Raw genomic sequence first — 17,864 nt, forward strand, 5'->3', positions numbered from 1 at the left:
AGCCACACTTCTATGCACCCAGTACACTGCAATTAAGGCACTTCATCGGTATGAGGAGTTATACAAATGTTGCCGAAGTAAATACATGGGCTGTATACAATATTACATTATCGTCATTATTGACCCTTTTGTTTTTCAGCCCCCTCCCCATCCACTTAAAAGTCCCATATTGCTTTATACCCTCTGTCTTCTTTGGTGGCCTGCATGGGCATATTTTGCTGTTCTCGCTGCAAATTCTGGTGGTTGAACGAGGATGATTTCTTTATTTACATATTTAATTATTTATTTACTGTTTACTTGTTAGCCGCGTATACAGCAAATCAAATACTGTTTTAAAGGGCCTCAACTTTTGTCCTTAAAATGCCAAGTGAGTCGCAAAGCCCTGCATTGCCTGCTCTCTGCATCACCTCGTGTTCTAACTTAACGGCAACCTTTGCGCTCTGCTCTACCACAGCACCAGTGAAACCTCCCCTTCAGTGAGGTGCGCATTGGGCGAGGAGATAGCACAAACAATGACACACTCATGTAAAAACGTTTGCTTTACTGTCTGTCACAGACATTTAGCAAGTCCCTGCTTAATTGTAAAGTCTTCCTTCCAGAGGCACAGCCAGGATTGTCTAGCAAGTGGGGCCTGAAACTAATGTAGTTGTGGCTAGATCTATATAAACAGTTAAACTCACGTGCCAAGAGACAGGAATTACACTCCTATTGTCAGTGTTCCATTCATTTATTCCGTTGATCGAATTATGTAAAAGTAGTATATTTCAAACCTTGATTACTCCAACAATTTAATTTTTGTGTGCCATAGTTTTACAAAGCTGTAATACATCCTACCAGAATTACCTAAAACAATCTACAAACACCCATTGTTTCAGACAACTCAGAAATGCTAACACAGATACGTAAGTGAACTCTGTGGCTTTTCTTCATTCATACTCATTCATACATAAAGTGCAAAAGTGCTGAATATCAAACAATGATTTCATATATCTAATTTATATTAAAAACCATTCTATGATGTTAAAACAAAATTCAGCCTGCCCAAGATGTTTCGTTCCTTCTTGGCATGAGACTCAATCTCTGGCACTTCTCCAGGGGCTAATTTGTCTGCAAACATTAGGGTGCTTGCCAATCATATATGTATACACAATCTCTATTGCGTGTTTCTTAGGATTCTACAGTTCCATTTTACTTATTAAAACAGGTTCACATACATTCCCAACTCATTTATCCTGTGGTGTCTGTCAATGGCTCTAAAAGAAAGCTATTTCCAATTCCAAATACCATATACAAACAAATTCATGGGACTGCTATGGGTGCCACAGTAGCACCTAACATAGCACATTTTTTTAAAATTGTATTTTTTAATGATATTTGTCTATGGAAGAGATACATCGACGATGTATTGTTAATATGGAGGGGAAATAAGAACACAGCAGAAACCTTTGTACGTTGGTTGAATGAGCAAGACCGATACTTGAAATTCACAGTGACCTATAGTGAAACTCAAGTGAATTTTCTGGATGTTATGATCTTTCATGACACGGTAAGTAATACATGATGAGTAAAACCCTATCACAAGCCAACAGACAAAAATGCCCTTCTTAGATTTTACAGTTTTCACCCCAGACACACTAGGAACAACTTGCCCTTTAGACAATTCCTTAAGTTGAGAAGAAATAGCTCTAACCTACACCTGTACAAACAAGAAGCGGAACATCTCAAGGCGAAATTACTGAGGCGAGGCCAAATAAAATAGTGCAACAACCCTATAAAAGAGCTAGCAACAACAATCGGAAGACCTTGCTTGAATACAAACTGAAGGAAAAGGACAACGAAAGACTAGTCTTTGTGAGCACCTTGAGCCACTTTTCTGTCAAGATCAAGAAATCCGTAATGAAGAACTGGAGAATCTTTAAGAAACAAGAATAAAGTCCTAACCCCCTAGGTTTGCTTTCAAACGTAGCAGAAATCTTACAGATAGACTTACAATGAACGATATAACAATACCAGCTCAAAAAGAGAGAAATATAACAGAAATATGAGGGCTAGAAAAAACCAAAGGACACACACCACGTGGGATCTGTAGATGTTGCACATCCACCAAAAGGAACGTAGAATGTGAGCAGACAACCAGAACAACCCACCATTGCCTGCGAATAGCCAAGGTGAAATTCTTAAATGACTTTGCATCTTTCTGTCTTGCGTTACTGAATTCCTTGAGGCTTAAGGTGACTGATCTCATTCAGAATTCTTTGAGGGTGAAGAATACTCTGTATGATCAGGACTGATGTTCTTAACCCAAGTCATGAGCTCTTTTAGAAGAAGAGATGTGAAAATCTTCCTGGTTACTGTCATGGCCAGACACGGATTGTACCCACGCTGGTATCACAGTACTTACCATGGCTGTGAATGGAGGATAGCACTGGGACAACGTGGTGATCGTGGCAGCAAGCCCATGCAGAGCAACAGAAGTTTGAATCCCAGCTCTGCGCTTAGAAATCGAACCCCGGTATGTTATAAGGTATGTTATAAAAACACAATGAAATAAATAAATACATCTTACAGGTTCACAGCATAGGTGAATGCGCAGCAACGAGGATTCCGTTCTAAGATGGCGCCCAGGGTTTCCTGGTGCTTTCTTCCAGTTCGGATTCCTATTTCTGGTACCAGCTTCTTTCGCCTTCAGTCACTTTAAAAGGCTCTGCTAGGTGACTCCCTTGCATCTTATTGTTTTTTTCCTGCACTTGTCTTGCTTTCTTCCCTGACTTCATGTTCTTGGCCTTCTGCCTCCTTCCCTCTTCGTTCTCCAGTTCCTTTTCTCTGCCTTGTCTCTTGATTCCTGAATCTTCATCCCAGTGGAATCCTTGGACTGGTTCCAACACGAACACTTTCTCACACCGTGAGTGACAACGGATTAAGACCAGAGCTGTTTACCTGACATGTCCCAACACAAAGGTCAGGCAGAGTCAGGCAATTGCCGACAACTACAAACACCTGACTGCCCTTTCCCTTCCTCATAGGGATAAAAGGCAGAGCGCAAGAGCATACTCCGAGGAAGTCTGAACGCATGTGGAAGCAGCTATTCCAGGATGGCAGTTCAAACGGAGGAGAAAGGCAGCAACACCTGAAAGGACGTTAAGGAAGGATTTGCTTGACCTTTTTCAGCCCAGGCCCGCAAAGCCTCCAACAAAGGAAACATAAGACTGTGAATCGCAGCTGGTGAATGGTGTGACGGATGTCAGCGGTACAGGGAACCTTCCCGCACTAATAACCAGTGCGGGCAGACGCGGTTGCCATCGTTGTACCGTCCTTGACTCCAGTGGGAAAGGAAACACCAATGAGTTCAGCAGAGCCGGTGAGTCGGAAGAACCTGATAGTGGACCGGACTGTGTGAGGCTCAAGGTTGCAGTGGCAACATTAATAAGATTAAGAGACAGAGGTCTTTTTGTGAACCAACTTGGTACTAGAGATAGAGTGGTGCGACACCACGTGGACACTCAATTGAATGTCTCTAGCTGATACCCCTCACCTGAAACTAAAAATTTAAGAGGCCCTAGGGAAGGCTGGTGTGAAGTGTCAACATGGTCATACAAGGATCAAGCCAAAACCCCTTGTACAATTGAAAGTCCTTGACGCGTTACAAGTTTTGACAATTGTAAAATTGTGAAACAGGCGTTTGCACCCCTGGCGGTGGGGAACACTGTGCAAACTGTGCTTTTGTGAAGCCAGCACTTACCATGGGCTATCAAAGTCACTCGGTGAGACTTGATCACCCTTCGGAAGTCTCTATTGAGAATTGGCAAGTGCTTTGGGAGGTCTGAGCCCGGAGGAGGGGGAGCTAACTTAAACTTTGTAAGGCAGTTCAAAAAGACATTATGACTTTTGAACATTATAAATGAGGAGATTGTGATTGGAAGGATGGTAGTGAACCCGACTGAGGGACGTCAAGAGAAAAGCAAGGGGAAGTGAATCCCACTCTGTGAAGAAGCTAAGTGAACTACATTATGTCGACAAGTATGAACCCAACTGAAGGTGTCCACAGTGAGTGGTCAGTCTGAGCCCGACTGAGGGAGCTGACAACCGAGAAAACGGATCGGAGCCCGGCTGAAGGGGATCCAAGCGTGTAAGGTAATCACCCAACGTGAAGATTAACATTGCTTTGTTGTTTGAACATATCAGGCCCTCTGAAGCAAGACACTTTGCACAAGAAGAGAAGAGACTTGGGCACAGAAAGCCCGGATATAGAGAAAAGGAATTGTAAGCTTGTACTAGAGAAGCCCAGGAGTGTGCTGTGCTCAAGAGTCCCACCTTGTCCGGTGCTAAAAACGTGGGGAGGGGAGACCCCATAACATCCTAACTTATCATTTTATGAACACCTCTTTCTTTTCTTGTGAACATTATCCCACACTCTTTTGTAGCATAGCGGTAGGGACTGGCAATTAGTTTTTATTAGTATAGGCCCTCTTGTTTGAGTAGACTCCACTAGGACTGTATTATTATTATTTGATGGTCGTAGCTTGCTCCCTCTCTTAGATTCTAGCTTTGGCGAGGCATTTATCTCACCCATTTTACAGTTTAATAAACACCGTTGAACTGTGATCACTTGTGTCTGTCTTACTTTGATACCATGCCTTCCTTATGTTTGGTGTCAGAGTGGGATTTGATTCAACTGATAAAAATGGAACCGTTAAACTCCTTGACTCTGAACCCGTATCCACACTAAAAGAGTTGTTGTTCTCCCAACTTTGGGTCCTGACTGGTCAACAGGATCTATTCTGTAAGATTCAAGTGTTATTGGACACCCTTCCTCTCTCACATTATAATGTACAACAGTGGGATCAAATAATACCGAACGTTCAACCCGTCTTTACTTTTTTTAGATCTAGTGCTCAGTACCCCCCGTTTCGAACCTTTTTTTTTGGTACCCAATTGTCATCTATCGCAGGGCCATCAGGGTTTGAGATTAACCTGCCAAAACCCATTCCTTAATTAGGCTCAGAATCAAAAAAAATCACAAGACTTCAAAACCCTATCCAAAGGAATCGTGAGTTGTTTCTTTTCTGATTCAGAACCATCCACTGAAGGAACCCTTAGACCCCCAGAAGAAATGGCCGACCTAGCCAATATCACCGACCAGTTAGTGGCCCATCAGATGCAGGCCGAAGCTAGACTCGAAGAAAATGTAACTAAATTGATTGAATTGTAAGCAAGACCCTTACTACCACAGGGGGTACTACAGCCATATCATGAAGGTGAAGATTTAGGAAAATGTTTCTTGTACTTCGAATGCCTAGCTGAACAACTAGGATGGGAAGAGAGCCTCAAAAGATGCTATTTAGCCCCTATGTTGAAAGGCGAACTACAAACCTCCTATCAACTACTTAATCCTGCACTGGGTGGCACTTTTCTATCCATCAAAGAGGGACTGTTAAAAAGAGTTGAAGTTGAGCGTCACGATGCGTAGGGCTGTGCAATCTCCAACACATCAAACGCTTGGAAAACATCCCTTTCATCCTCGTTCCTGGAGGTTGCCATGGCATCTCTTACAACGCCAGGCACGCAGATAATAGCGTAACGCTGAGCCTTCTAGTGTTCTATCACTTTGCCAATGACGCAGAACAACGTGGAGCACGTGCTCACGCTCTCCAAATGCATATTTATTCCCTGCCTAGCCACACTGCAGTACTTCTGATTGAAGTTGGTACGCCTCGCTACCTCCCCGTTCTGAGTTTCAGTTCAGCTCTTGTTACACTTCTGGTCCTCCGTTCTGCCCCTGTTGACGATGGAAAGCCTTACGGGCTGCCTTCTCTTAATCCCTTGCTCATCTCCTGCTCTTGAACAAACCAGACCACGGATTGTGTTACGGACTGCCATGCTGAATCCGTTGTTTGTTTCCTGCTTTTGAACAACCAGACCACGTATCGTATTACAGACTGCCATTGCCTAATCCCTTGTTTGTTTCCTATTGTGGAACACCCCATATTTTCATTTGAGCACATCCTTTGCTCATTTTTGCTAATGGACTCCTGTATGCTATGCAGTGCTCCATCAAGTGTTGCCCTTTTCATCGGTAGTGCGTCCTCGTTCCACCCAGGGGCAGGTCCGACTAACCAACTAACTCCCCTTTCCTCTGTCAGTCCTTTCTCTGTCCAATCTGATCTAATTTATTACTCCTGCCAAGAGTCTTGGCCAGTTCCGTTTTCTGCACACGCCTGGAGTTGGGACCAGGACATTAATATTAAGGTTTGTGCTGTGTTAGTTCAATTGTATGTACTCCTGTTTTCCATGTTGGCTTTTTTTCTTTTTATAACACTCTTCTCTTTCTTCCTCAGCTTGGCGTGTACTGGTAGTACCTTTCTCATTAGCTTAAATCACAGTGGGACCCACTTATTCTATGGGTATCACAGTGTCTCAGGAGAAAGGTCACACTCTATCGAGGAGACCCTTTATGGGTTCAAGTTGTGATCTTGGCAGTAACAATCCAGTTGGATCTCGATTAGAAACAGCCTCCAGGCGACATGATCCTTGGTATGTGAGTACTGACATTGAGGGCCATTAGATTTAACCCAGGAGAAACCCACTTGGAAATGGGTGAACGTGTCAAAAACAATGTGGCGCTGTGGATCAATAACAAATCCTTAGAAGAACTGACGGAGATGTTAACCCTAGAGCAATTCACTAATTCCTTACCCCATTTTTTGCAGAAAGCCGTTCAACAGTTAAATCAACCTACCTTAGCCACAGCCATTGAGACTGCACAAAACCACTCAGATACAGCTAAACAATTCCACTCAGCCCATTGTTGGGACGAATAGAAGGATCATAAGCCTATCCACCAACATCCTCAGGAAATAGATTAACAAGGGGGTTCTATAGAATTATTGAAGGGATGCCACGAGACAAAGTAGAAATCAGAAGTACTGATCCTAAAACCAAAGATGAAAGAAGAAGGGAGGAATAAAAGGAAGCAGACCACCTCTACCTGTCTGATTTTCTTGTGGAGAAACAAGACATGTAGCTATACACTGTCCAAAGAATCTAAGGGTCGAACCTATGGGAATAGGTTGTTTAAAGGGTGAGGAATGGGAAGAACCCGAAGAGGAGTTAGAGACCTTTAGCATCTGTTTATATCAAGCTTCTACTGACTTTACATATGAAAAGGCCTGAATAAATGGGAAGCAAGTAAGGGCCTTAATTGATTCAGGTAGTAAGCAAACTGCTATACGGGCCGATTTAGTTAGAGCAAAGGACCTGGAAGATGCGTCCCTAGTTAGGGTTTCATGTGTATACATGGACAATGAGGTGTACCCCAAAATACCTGTACACTTTAATATACGGGGCGAATCCTGTGAAATATCATCAGTCATAATTCCTGGACTTCCTGAAGAAGTTATTCTGGGTCGGGATTTCCCTACCTTTTCTACTCCATTACAGGAAACTCCACCTACATTTGGAGATTTTCTACGCCAGAGTTGTTGGCAAGCAGATTACTATTCCCAAAACGCTCCAATATGGGACTGGGAAAACTCGGAGCCTAGGAGACCTGAAACAGCCCATAAGAAGCAATTCATAGGCTAATGTAGAGAAACTAGTAAGATACCTACACCTTTACTGACACCGACCACAACAAATCAATGGAATATGTGATAGTTCTTGGACATCTCTCATCCCTGTTCTTTCCCAGGTCTTAACAACATGGAACCTGGGCAAAGAACAGGCATATCCACCTTGCATAAGGGAAGGGTATGCATGAAACCTGAAGGTGTCTCACTCACTAGTCCCCAGGGATCTGTCATCCAAGTGGCCAGGAAATGGCTATCACTATTGGATCCAGTTCCATAGGGTGGAGTGGGACACCGAAGGGTGAGACGCGGTATCCCCTTCCTTATGACACCTTTTCCCATCCTGCCAAGTATTTAGAAACTCTATCCCCCACCCCCTTTTCCAACACAAACACTTTCTCACACCGTGGGCAACAACAGACTAAGATCAGAGCTGTTTACTTGACATGTCCCAGCACAAGAGTCAGGCAGAGTCAGGCATTTGCCAACAACTATACACACCTGACTGCCCTTTCCTTTCCGCATAGGGATAAAAGGTAGAGCACAAAAGCATACTCTGAGGAAGGCCGAATGCACGAGGAAGCAGCTATTCCAGGACAGCAGTTCAAACGGAGGAGAAAGGCGGTGAGACCTGAAAGAACGTCAAGGAGGGAGTTGTCCTTACCTTTTTCAACCCAGACCCGCAAAGCCTCCAACAAAGGAAACATAAGACCGGGAATCGCAGCTGGCAAATGGTGTGAGGATGTCAGCGGTAGAGGGAACCCTCCCGCACTGATAGCCAGGTGGGGAGATGCGGTTGCCATCGAGGTACCATCCTTGACTCCAACAGCAAAGGAAACGCCAACAAGTTCAGCACAGCTGGTGAGTCGGAAGAACCTGATAGTGGACTGGACTGTGTGAGACTCAAGGTTGCAGTGGCAACATTAAGAAGATTAATAGACAGAGGTCTTTTTGTGAACAAACTTGATACCAGAGATAGAGTGGTCGAGAGCCACATGGGCGCTCAATCGAAGGTCTCTAACTGGTACTCCTCACGTGAAACTACAAGTATAAGAGGCCATAGGGAATGCCGGCGTGAAGTGTCAAGGTGGTCATACAAGGGTCAAGCCAAACCCCCTTGTACAATCGAAAGTCTTAGACACGTTTCAGAAGTTTTGACTATTGTAAAATTGTGAAATAGGCGTTTGCGCCCGGCGATGGGGAAAGCTGTGCTAACTGTATTTTTGTGAAGCCAGCACTTACCATAGGCTATCAGAGTGTCCCAGCGAGATGCGATCACCCTTCGGAAGTCTCTGTTGAGAATTGGCAAGTGCTTTGGGAGGCCTGAGCCCAGAGGAACGGGACCTAACTTAAACATTGTGAGGCTGTTTAAAAAGACATTAAGACTTTTCGAATATTACAAATGAGGAGATTGTGATTGGAAGGGCGGTTATGAACCCAACTGAGGGACGTCAAGAGAAAAGCAAGGTGTAGTGAAGAAGCTCTGTGGAGAAGCTAAGTAAATTACATTATGACGACATGTATGAACTCGACTGAGGGTGTCCACAGTGAATGGTCGGTCTGAGCCTGACTTAGGGAGGCTGACAACTGAGAAAACGGTTCGGAGCCCGGCAGAGGGGGATCCAAGGCTTTAAGGTAATCACCCCTTGAATATTACCCTAAGGAACTTTTGTTTTGTTGTTGGAACATATCAGGCCCTCTGAAGCAAGAGACTTTGCATGAGAAGAGACTTGGGCACAGAAGGCCCTGATATAGAGAAAAGGAATTGTAAACTTGTGTTAGAGAAGCCCAGGAGTGGGCTGTGCTCAAGAGTCCAACCTTATTCGGTGCTAAAAACGTGGGGAAGGGAGACACCGGCCATAACATCCTGACTTAACATTTTGTGAGCGATTTCTTTCTTTTCTCCAACATTATCCCATACTCTTTTGTAGCATATCGGTAAGGATTGGCAAAAGGTTTTTATTAGTATAGGCCTTCTTGTTTGAGTAGACTCCACTAGGACTGTATTATTATTATTTGATGGTCGTAGCTTGCTCCCTCTCTTAGATTTTGGCTTTGGCGAGGCATTTATCTCACCCATTTTACAGCTTAATAAACACACTTGAACTGTGATCACTTGTGTCTGTGTTACTTTGATACCATGCCTTCCTTACATTTGGCCGCAGTGACCTAGTACAACAAAAGAGGTGTATAAGTGTCTGGAACTGTATACTAATCTCCCGTCCATTATAACCCCCAAGTAAGATACTCACAATATGTAGTGTGGACCTAGCCTGGAGGTTTGTGGGGTGTGAGAAACCTGAGGGTGTTCTCAGTCCTACTCCCCTTGGATCTTCTATGCAGGTGGCCAGGGAAAGGCCATTGCTACTGGATTCTGACCCTGGGGATGGACAAGTGAGGGAGAATCACCTGAGGGATTGGGAGTAAGGTACCTTTAGGCGAGACATGGTATCCCCATTATCCTCGTGACAACTAGCCCAACCCTCCCCCCAACCTTTGTGGGTCATTATAGAGCAGTCCCCCTTCATTCCTCTTTTGGGGTACCTAACAGTACTGAGACGAAGAAGAAACAACTGAGAGTTTTGAACATGTCACACTTTCCCCACTCTAGTTCTGATTCAAGGATGAGGCAACTGATAGCAATAGACACCACTTACTCTCACCACTTTGGTACTGGGACGAAGAAGATGCATGAATGTCAGGCATGTACTTCTAATCAGAGTCAAGCAACCTTAATTAATGTAATACACCTGCAGCCCATTGAAGGACCACAGGTGTATGAGAGGTGGACTGCAGATGCATCTGGGGGAAGCAGCAGCGGACAAAGCGACACCAGAGAGAGCCCCCGAAAGAGGAAGCAGCAAAGGGAGGAGTCGTGCCGCTGTGCCAGAATCTGAGACGCTTACCAGGATCCCAGGAGTCCTGCTGGTGGGACTCTGCAGGACGGAGAACCCTCAGAAGGGAAAACGGACAGCAGGCGCTGATGTGGAGCAGAGGCAGAGCTACGTACAAAAGCCGGCGAGTGTTGAATGAAGCACCCGGCGAAAGGCTTTCCCACTTGGAGAGAAGCTGCCAAGAGGAGCTGCTGGGTCCGGATGCGTGTCGGGGACACTGCAGTTACCCGGGTGCTCCAAGGGACTGTGAATGGAGTAGCGATCCATGGAAGTAAGCAAAGTTGAACTTACTGAATACCGAATTGAATGAAATAAGCAAAGTTGAACTTATTGAATACCGAATTAAATTAAACAAGCCAAGTTACATTTACTAAAATACTGAATTAAAGGAAATAAGTGAAACCTGCACATAAATACCAAGGTGAAAAGAAGGCAAAGACTATTCATTTTGAATAGGAAGTTACGTGAAACAGCAAAACTGCTAACATTGAACCTCAAAGTGAATGCAAATAACCAACTTGCTATGCTTGAACTATGAATTGAAAGTGTAAGGAAGGCATGGTATCAAGAATAGACAGACACAAGTGATCACAGTTCAAGGGCGTTTATTAAATTGTATCGTTTATTAAATTGTATAGGTAGGGTGGAAAAAAATAACACCTAATCTAAACCTAAATCTAAGATGGGAGCAACATATGACTATCAAATCAAAATAAGGCAGTCCTAGTGGCGTCTTGTCAAACTAAAAGGGCCTATACTAAAAACCTATTGCCTTTCCTTGCAACTAAATACCAAAGGGAGGGTGGGATAGGATTGACAAACAAGGAAGAAGTGTTCACAAATAATAAGTCTCTAGATCCCCTCTTCTGGGCGCAGACCCTTATCGACTGTTTGCCTCCCTACGTCGGGTTCACTCTGGCTTTTGCAAATGTCTTTTTAAACAGTTTCTCCTGGACTTCCCTCTGTCGGGTTCACTTTTGTCAACACGCTGTTTCTTGGGACTTTAGACTTTACCCCTCTTTATTGGCATCCCCCTTTCGGGTTCACTCTTGCCACTTCATGTTTTGCATCTCTTCTTGCGGAATTCACCTCCCTTGCTTTCTCAACTGTTTGTCGGTCGAAGACATTCGAATGTACGAGGATTTTGCTATACCCCTGTATGACCACTTTGGCCTTTCTTGGTGGTTCTCCTATGGCCTTCTGGTATCATGAGTTCACTCAACATAGGATTAAACAGAATCTCTCCAGTGAGCACCCACATGGTGCCGATTCTCTCTGAAGCTGGTCTTCCCATAACAATTTACAGTTCTTTGAGCTTTTCTCAATGTGCCATTTTATGACTTTCATTTTGTTTTCTGATCGGTTCTCAACTCGACTCACCGGCTGTGATGAACCGCTTGGCTTTCCTTAGGTTGTTACCTCGGTAGCAGACGTCTCCCTCGGTCCTGATTATGAGCGTAGACACACTCCCTGTACCGCTGACATCTGCTGCAACACTCTTGAGCTATTGTCCGCAGTCTTACGATTCCTTCTGCGGAGGTCTCGTAAATGCAGATGTCTCATGGGGTCTGGGTTGAAAAGGGTAAGGTTACTTCTCTCCTTGTCAACCTTTCGATATTTGCTGCTTTTCGCCTCATCTTGAACTGCCGTGCTTGGATAGCTGTGTCTATGTGCGGTCTGTATCGCTCGTATTGTGCACTTGTGCTCCACCTTTTATCCCTGTGGGGAAGGCAAAGGGCTGTCAGGTGTGTGTGATCCTGGTCAATTGCCTGAATTTGCCTGACCCTGCTGTTGGGACATGTTAGGTAAAAGGCTTTTGTGTTTGTCCGTCATCTTTGGTGATGTACAAAAGTGTTTGTGTAGGAAATGGCGATGGGGGGGTAGAGTTTCCGAGCTTCTTGGATAGCTAGATGGGGAAAAGGTATTAGAAAAAGGGGGCTACTGTGTCTCACCCATCGGTGTCCCACTTCCACGCGATGACCGTGTCCTGGCCACCTGGATGACAGATCCCCGGAGACTAGTCAGGGAGACACCTTCAGGTTTCTCACAAAAGACAATGGAAAACCAAGTCCAATGAAAGACTCTTGTTGCAGAGTTAAAGTAAAAGCTCAACACGTGCATTTGAGAAACCATTTGTTTAGGAAAATTGTGGAATTGCATTTAAGACACCATTGGTTCAGCTGCAATATTGCACAACTCAAAGAGAGGTTGAAGTTCCTGGTTACGTGACCTGTAATGGGTGGACCGTTTGGTCTAACAACTGCGCCAAGACAAGAAAACCCCTAGAAGCTAACAAGGAAGGTTGCTGTTGTGTAAAAAGGAAAACTACCATTGGTGGATATAAGACTTGGGGAAGGGAACCATGAGCTGTAAAGAACTACAGACACACAGTTTAAAGAGAAAGCTTCAAGATACTTCTTTTTGTGACATCTTCTGACATTGATCTTTGGGAAGGGAACTATATTGAACTTGGGGAAGGGCCTACCGACATTTACAAAGGTGTGGACCTTTGTTAATCCAAGTCCAGAAGAAGGTAAATTGAACATTGTGATAAACTAGTTGTCGTTTGGGGAAAAGAGGCTGAGGAGTAAGCCTGAGCTGGAAATAGCTCTGAACTTTACTTTTGGAACACTGGGCCTCATTATAACTCGCCCGGTATGAAAACAACGGTGGCGGTAAACCCGCCGCCACCGTTGTTTCCATGCCGGGCGATCCCAACTCCTGCAGGCGGAGGCGTCAAACCCGCCAGGTCTGACCTGGCGGGTTTAACACCGCCCGCCTGCAGGCGGACGAGGAAACACCGGCACCATCATGAGATGGTGCCGTTGTTTCCATGATCAATAATAAACGTAAAGTGTGTCAGCGGAAAAAAACAACAAGTTATGGAGGAACCCGTCTATGGAACTAGGAGGGGGGCACCCAAATTCAGAACCACAGATCAAACCATACCAAGAGCAAAGAAATTTAGAAAGCATAAATGTTTTATTTGTATTTCATTATATGTTTAAAATATACATATTGAATCATGTTTCGAGCTCATTATCTGAATAATACCATTTAATTAGAAAATTGAAAAACACAGTACTTTTCTAAAAACACGACTGATAATTCAGTCAACGCTAACTTGATGTAGCCAAGCAGTCTGAACGTCATGTCGGTTGAAGGGGATCATCCAGCTGGCGGTCAGCTGGCGGTCAGAGGCTACGGCCACATTTAACAATATAAGAACCGCCGTAGCTTACTAGACAAAATAATGTTGGTTACTTCTGAAGTTAAGACCAACAGAAAAAAGAAGAAGGGGTGCCGTGCGTCTATGAGACTCAATGGGAATGGGGATTAACACCATTCCGCCTCCGGAATTCCCGGGACACCGGGGTTGTAATGCCCCGGTAATTCTGGGAGTCACAGAGGCAGAATGGTAATACGAGTATGGCGGTAACCAGGCGGTTTTACCGCCTCGGTTACCGCCGGACTCGTAATGAGGCCCACTGTTTAGTTTATGGTTGACATCCCTACACATTGTTTTGTCTTAGTTGTGAGTGCATGCATTACATATCGAATTGAATTATGATAATATGAACTGGTCTTTTTGGTATTCTAACAATGTATATGTCCTGATGAGGTGCACCAGATAGAAATATCACATGCCTATTGTGGTGCCCGAAATCGAGTAGACAACACCATAGAGCCCACTTTGCTAAGTTGGGCCTCTTTGAGTTTCTGTAAAAGATATAGGCAATTGATAACATGTTCATGAGCAAGCCTGTTTGAACATTTGTCCTGTTTAACTTTGTGAAAGGAAAAATTTAGTGTCAAATAGGTGTCTGCAATTACATAACAACATTGGAGCCCTAATAGATGGGTGTTCTACTTTTAGAACAGAGTGATTAAAATTGCGTTTTTTTGCACAGTACGAATGGTGGATGGTATGAATGTGGATGAAAGTGGATGTGAGTAAGAATGGGTGAAATGTGATCACTGTTTTTGATATGATACATGCTTTTTCTAGATGTGATATGTATATTCTTAAAATTGGTTTTTAATATATGAGATGTCACTGTGTTATATGTGGTTTTTCTATAAATGGATGTTTTATAATGAACTTTGAACAATAAATGTAAGAAATGAACTCCAAACATACTTACTGTGATTTGTCTACAATACATGCCCTTTTGAGTAGGACGATTCTTTTGGAAGGGATGTTTGTCAGCGTTTTTACGCATGAATTATTTCATAAATGAATGGAGGGGGTGCACTTATCTATTCATAATTGCAATTTTTGTATTAGTTGTGAGTGCAAGCATAGGTTTTGGACAGAGACAGACTTTTCAGTTGAACTTACTGACACAGACTTTCCTTAGTTTCTTTAGGTAGGGAAATCCCACCATAGCACAGGGCATGTTAGGCCTTAAACCATACTGGCATTTTCTTTAATAAAGCCTTTTGTTATATGTTAAATCTATTGTCTGTGTCTCCTTCCATGATGCCAACTTCACAGGGTATATTTTTTGATGTAATGTTTGAAGGCGTTTTAAGGCGATCTGGTGTGTGTACTTATTAGAATGGAAAGGGTATGGTCCAGAAGACCGCACCTACACCTTTTCCATTCTAATAAGTAGTACAATGTATTCTTTTGCCACCGGGAATCAATAATTCGTGAAACCTCATATTCTTCTTCCATATCCACGAGTACCCGAGGAGGGTGAGGAATACTAGAATGGGAGGGACCCTTCTGTAGATAAGGCTGTAAAAGGGATATGTGAAAGACTGGGTTGATTTTGAACTTTGCTAGAAGTGTTAATTGTACTGCCACAGGGTTGATAATCTTGTCTATAATGTAGGGTCCAACAAAACGAGGCCAGATTCTTCTTGAAATTCTGGGAAGAGTCAAGTTTCTGGTGGATAGTCAGACTTTTTGTCCAACAGCATAGGAAGGTCCTTTGCGTTCATGACTGGCATATTCCTGGGGTTGGAGTTGGCTTTGGTGCAGGTTATCCTGGATGATCTTAAGATTCTCTTTATATGCTTTTTACCCATTCATCTTCCGTTGCAACTGGGGTTGCTTGGATGCTGTCCAATGGAATAATCTTTGGATGGGATGCAGAATAACTGTGGAATGGTGACACTCCAGTAGAACAGTGTATTGAATTGTTGTACATGAATTCTGCTAACGGGAGGAAGTTTGCACATTCATGTTCATTTGGCCACAGGAGCAGCATAAATACTGTTCTATATTCGGATGGATTCTTTCCGTTTGTCCTTCACTTTGTGGATGATAAGTCATACAGATGTAAATTGACTCCTAAATGAGGATGGAGCTCTTTCCAAAAGCAGGACATGAACTGTGATCCCCAATCAGATATGATTATTTCAGGTAAACCATAATATCTAAAATAGTTTGAAAGAAGAGGTGTGCTAGTTCTGCAGCAGATGGTAATCCGGACATCGGGTCGAAATGACCAATTTTTATAGATGAATTGACAACAGTCCAGATGGTACTGAATCCATTGGATTAAGGGAGTTCCATAACAAAGTCCATGCTAATAGAGTGCCATGGATGTGGTGGTATCTGAAGAGGATGTAACAATCCTCCTGGCTTTTGACGCAAACTCTTTGCTCGAACGCAGACGTCACATTCCTGTACGTAGTCTTTAACATCCTGTCCCATCGTTTCCCACCAATCATATCTCTTTACCAGGTTGAGTGTCTTCGTTTGTCCGTACTACCATGGAACCTGGCATGAGCTGAGCATCCACCTTGTCAGTAGTTGTTTCTGTATAGCTATTAGGAATATATTGTGATTTTTAGATCTGACTGTTCTTTGCCTTTACTTATATGTAAATTCTTTTGCTGTGATATTGTGCGATGTATGTATTTTACTTTAGTTCACCTTTAAAACAATGAATTCATCAGTTTAATAACGCTCCTTATCACTTGCTGTTGAGTGTTTCTGAGCTGGGCAGTTTGCCTCTGTTAAACCGCACGCCCACCGTGTTGATTTAGAAAGACACGGCCCACCATTTATTTGAACTACAAATCCCTGCTGCACTGTAGTTCATTGCAGGGATGTATTTGCATATCTAGCGCAAGAGTGTCCGCTGCGCTCCATTGCACTTGATCCGCTGGGTCAGCCTTAATTGCAGTAAGTCCTGAGGATGAGTGTACTGAACATACTAATGTTTAATGCGGATGCAAAAACAAGTAAGACATACGGGCCACGTCAGAGGATATAACTATCATGGATAAGTACAGCTATCAACAGTTGGAGTAGAATAGAGAACACTAACATGTCCCAGATGCTGCAAGAGGATTTTGAGAAATCCCCCTGGCCAACTCTGTAAGCAGGAGTCAGGGAAATAGAATTCCCAGGGAAACCCTCTGGGGAAGAAAACCCTGGTAGCATGACTCTTCCTTCGGCGTAGTGGATGTGAATGTCTCCGGACTGTTTCCTTCTCTGCCCCTTTACTTGTGGATTGATGTTGTCGGTAGGAGTAGATAAGTGCCCAGGTAAATAACTTGGTACAGGATGGAAAAGAATGAACAATCTTGCAAAGAACAGAGCAGTACCAGTTTAGAATCTGTATTTGCCTGCTTGCTGACTGTCTGTGAAGGTCCGATTTGTGTGGGTCTGGTGCTGTGGAATAAAGAGTGTAAATGAGGTGTTTGGGAAGGGAAGGAATCGGAAGAGAGGAAGAATGAGTACACACCTGGGACCACTATTAGCTGGCTCCAGAGGCGGTGTTGCTACGAGGGCGTAGGTTGGAGACCAGAGGGTACAGAAGAGGGATTCCGCTCTGTAGGTAAGAATGGAAGGTTAGAAAGAGGCGCAAGATTCGGAAAGGAATGAATGACAGTTTCGGTTTGCACTTACCCGTGTAGCTGCAGCGAGGGACGCCGTGATTCGGTTTCGGCTAGCGAATCCGAAGGGTAATGAGAGCGGGTAGACCAGATGAGGGATAGTAAAGTGTTAGAGAGAACAATATTGGGAGTCTCAGGATACGTGGCAAGGAATCAAAAAACACTCACAAAGCATCTGTACACAACGGAGAAGTGATACGCTGCTCCCTGGGTCTCACACACAGATATCCGCAGTGAGGAATGGAGGGGGCGGAGCCCGGAAGCTATAGGCCGGACGTGTCACGACTGAAATGACACTCGTCTCTCTTGCCGCCATTTTGATGGTAGCGCGGCAAATGCTATGAATCACTTTCCACTTTCTCCAGAGGGACTATCGCCTAACCAGAGGCGTGACAGTATGCCCCCTCCCAAGCGGACAGGACCCCAGTTTGCCAGGGTGAAGCCGGTGGAAGCGCCAGATAGAGCGGGGTGCATGGACTGCCGAGGTAGTTTCCCAGGACTGGTCGGCCAGAGAATAGCCCTTTCAGTCCACGAGATACTGTAAACT

This window comes from Ambystoma mexicanum, chromosome 3q (assembly GCF_040938575.1).
Source record: "Ambystoma mexicanum isolate Mex_15411 chromosome 3q, UKY_AmexF1_1, whole genome shotgun sequence".
Taxonomy (NCBI): Eukaryota; Metazoa; Chordata; class Amphibia; order Caudata; family Ambystomatidae; genus Ambystoma; species Ambystoma mexicanum.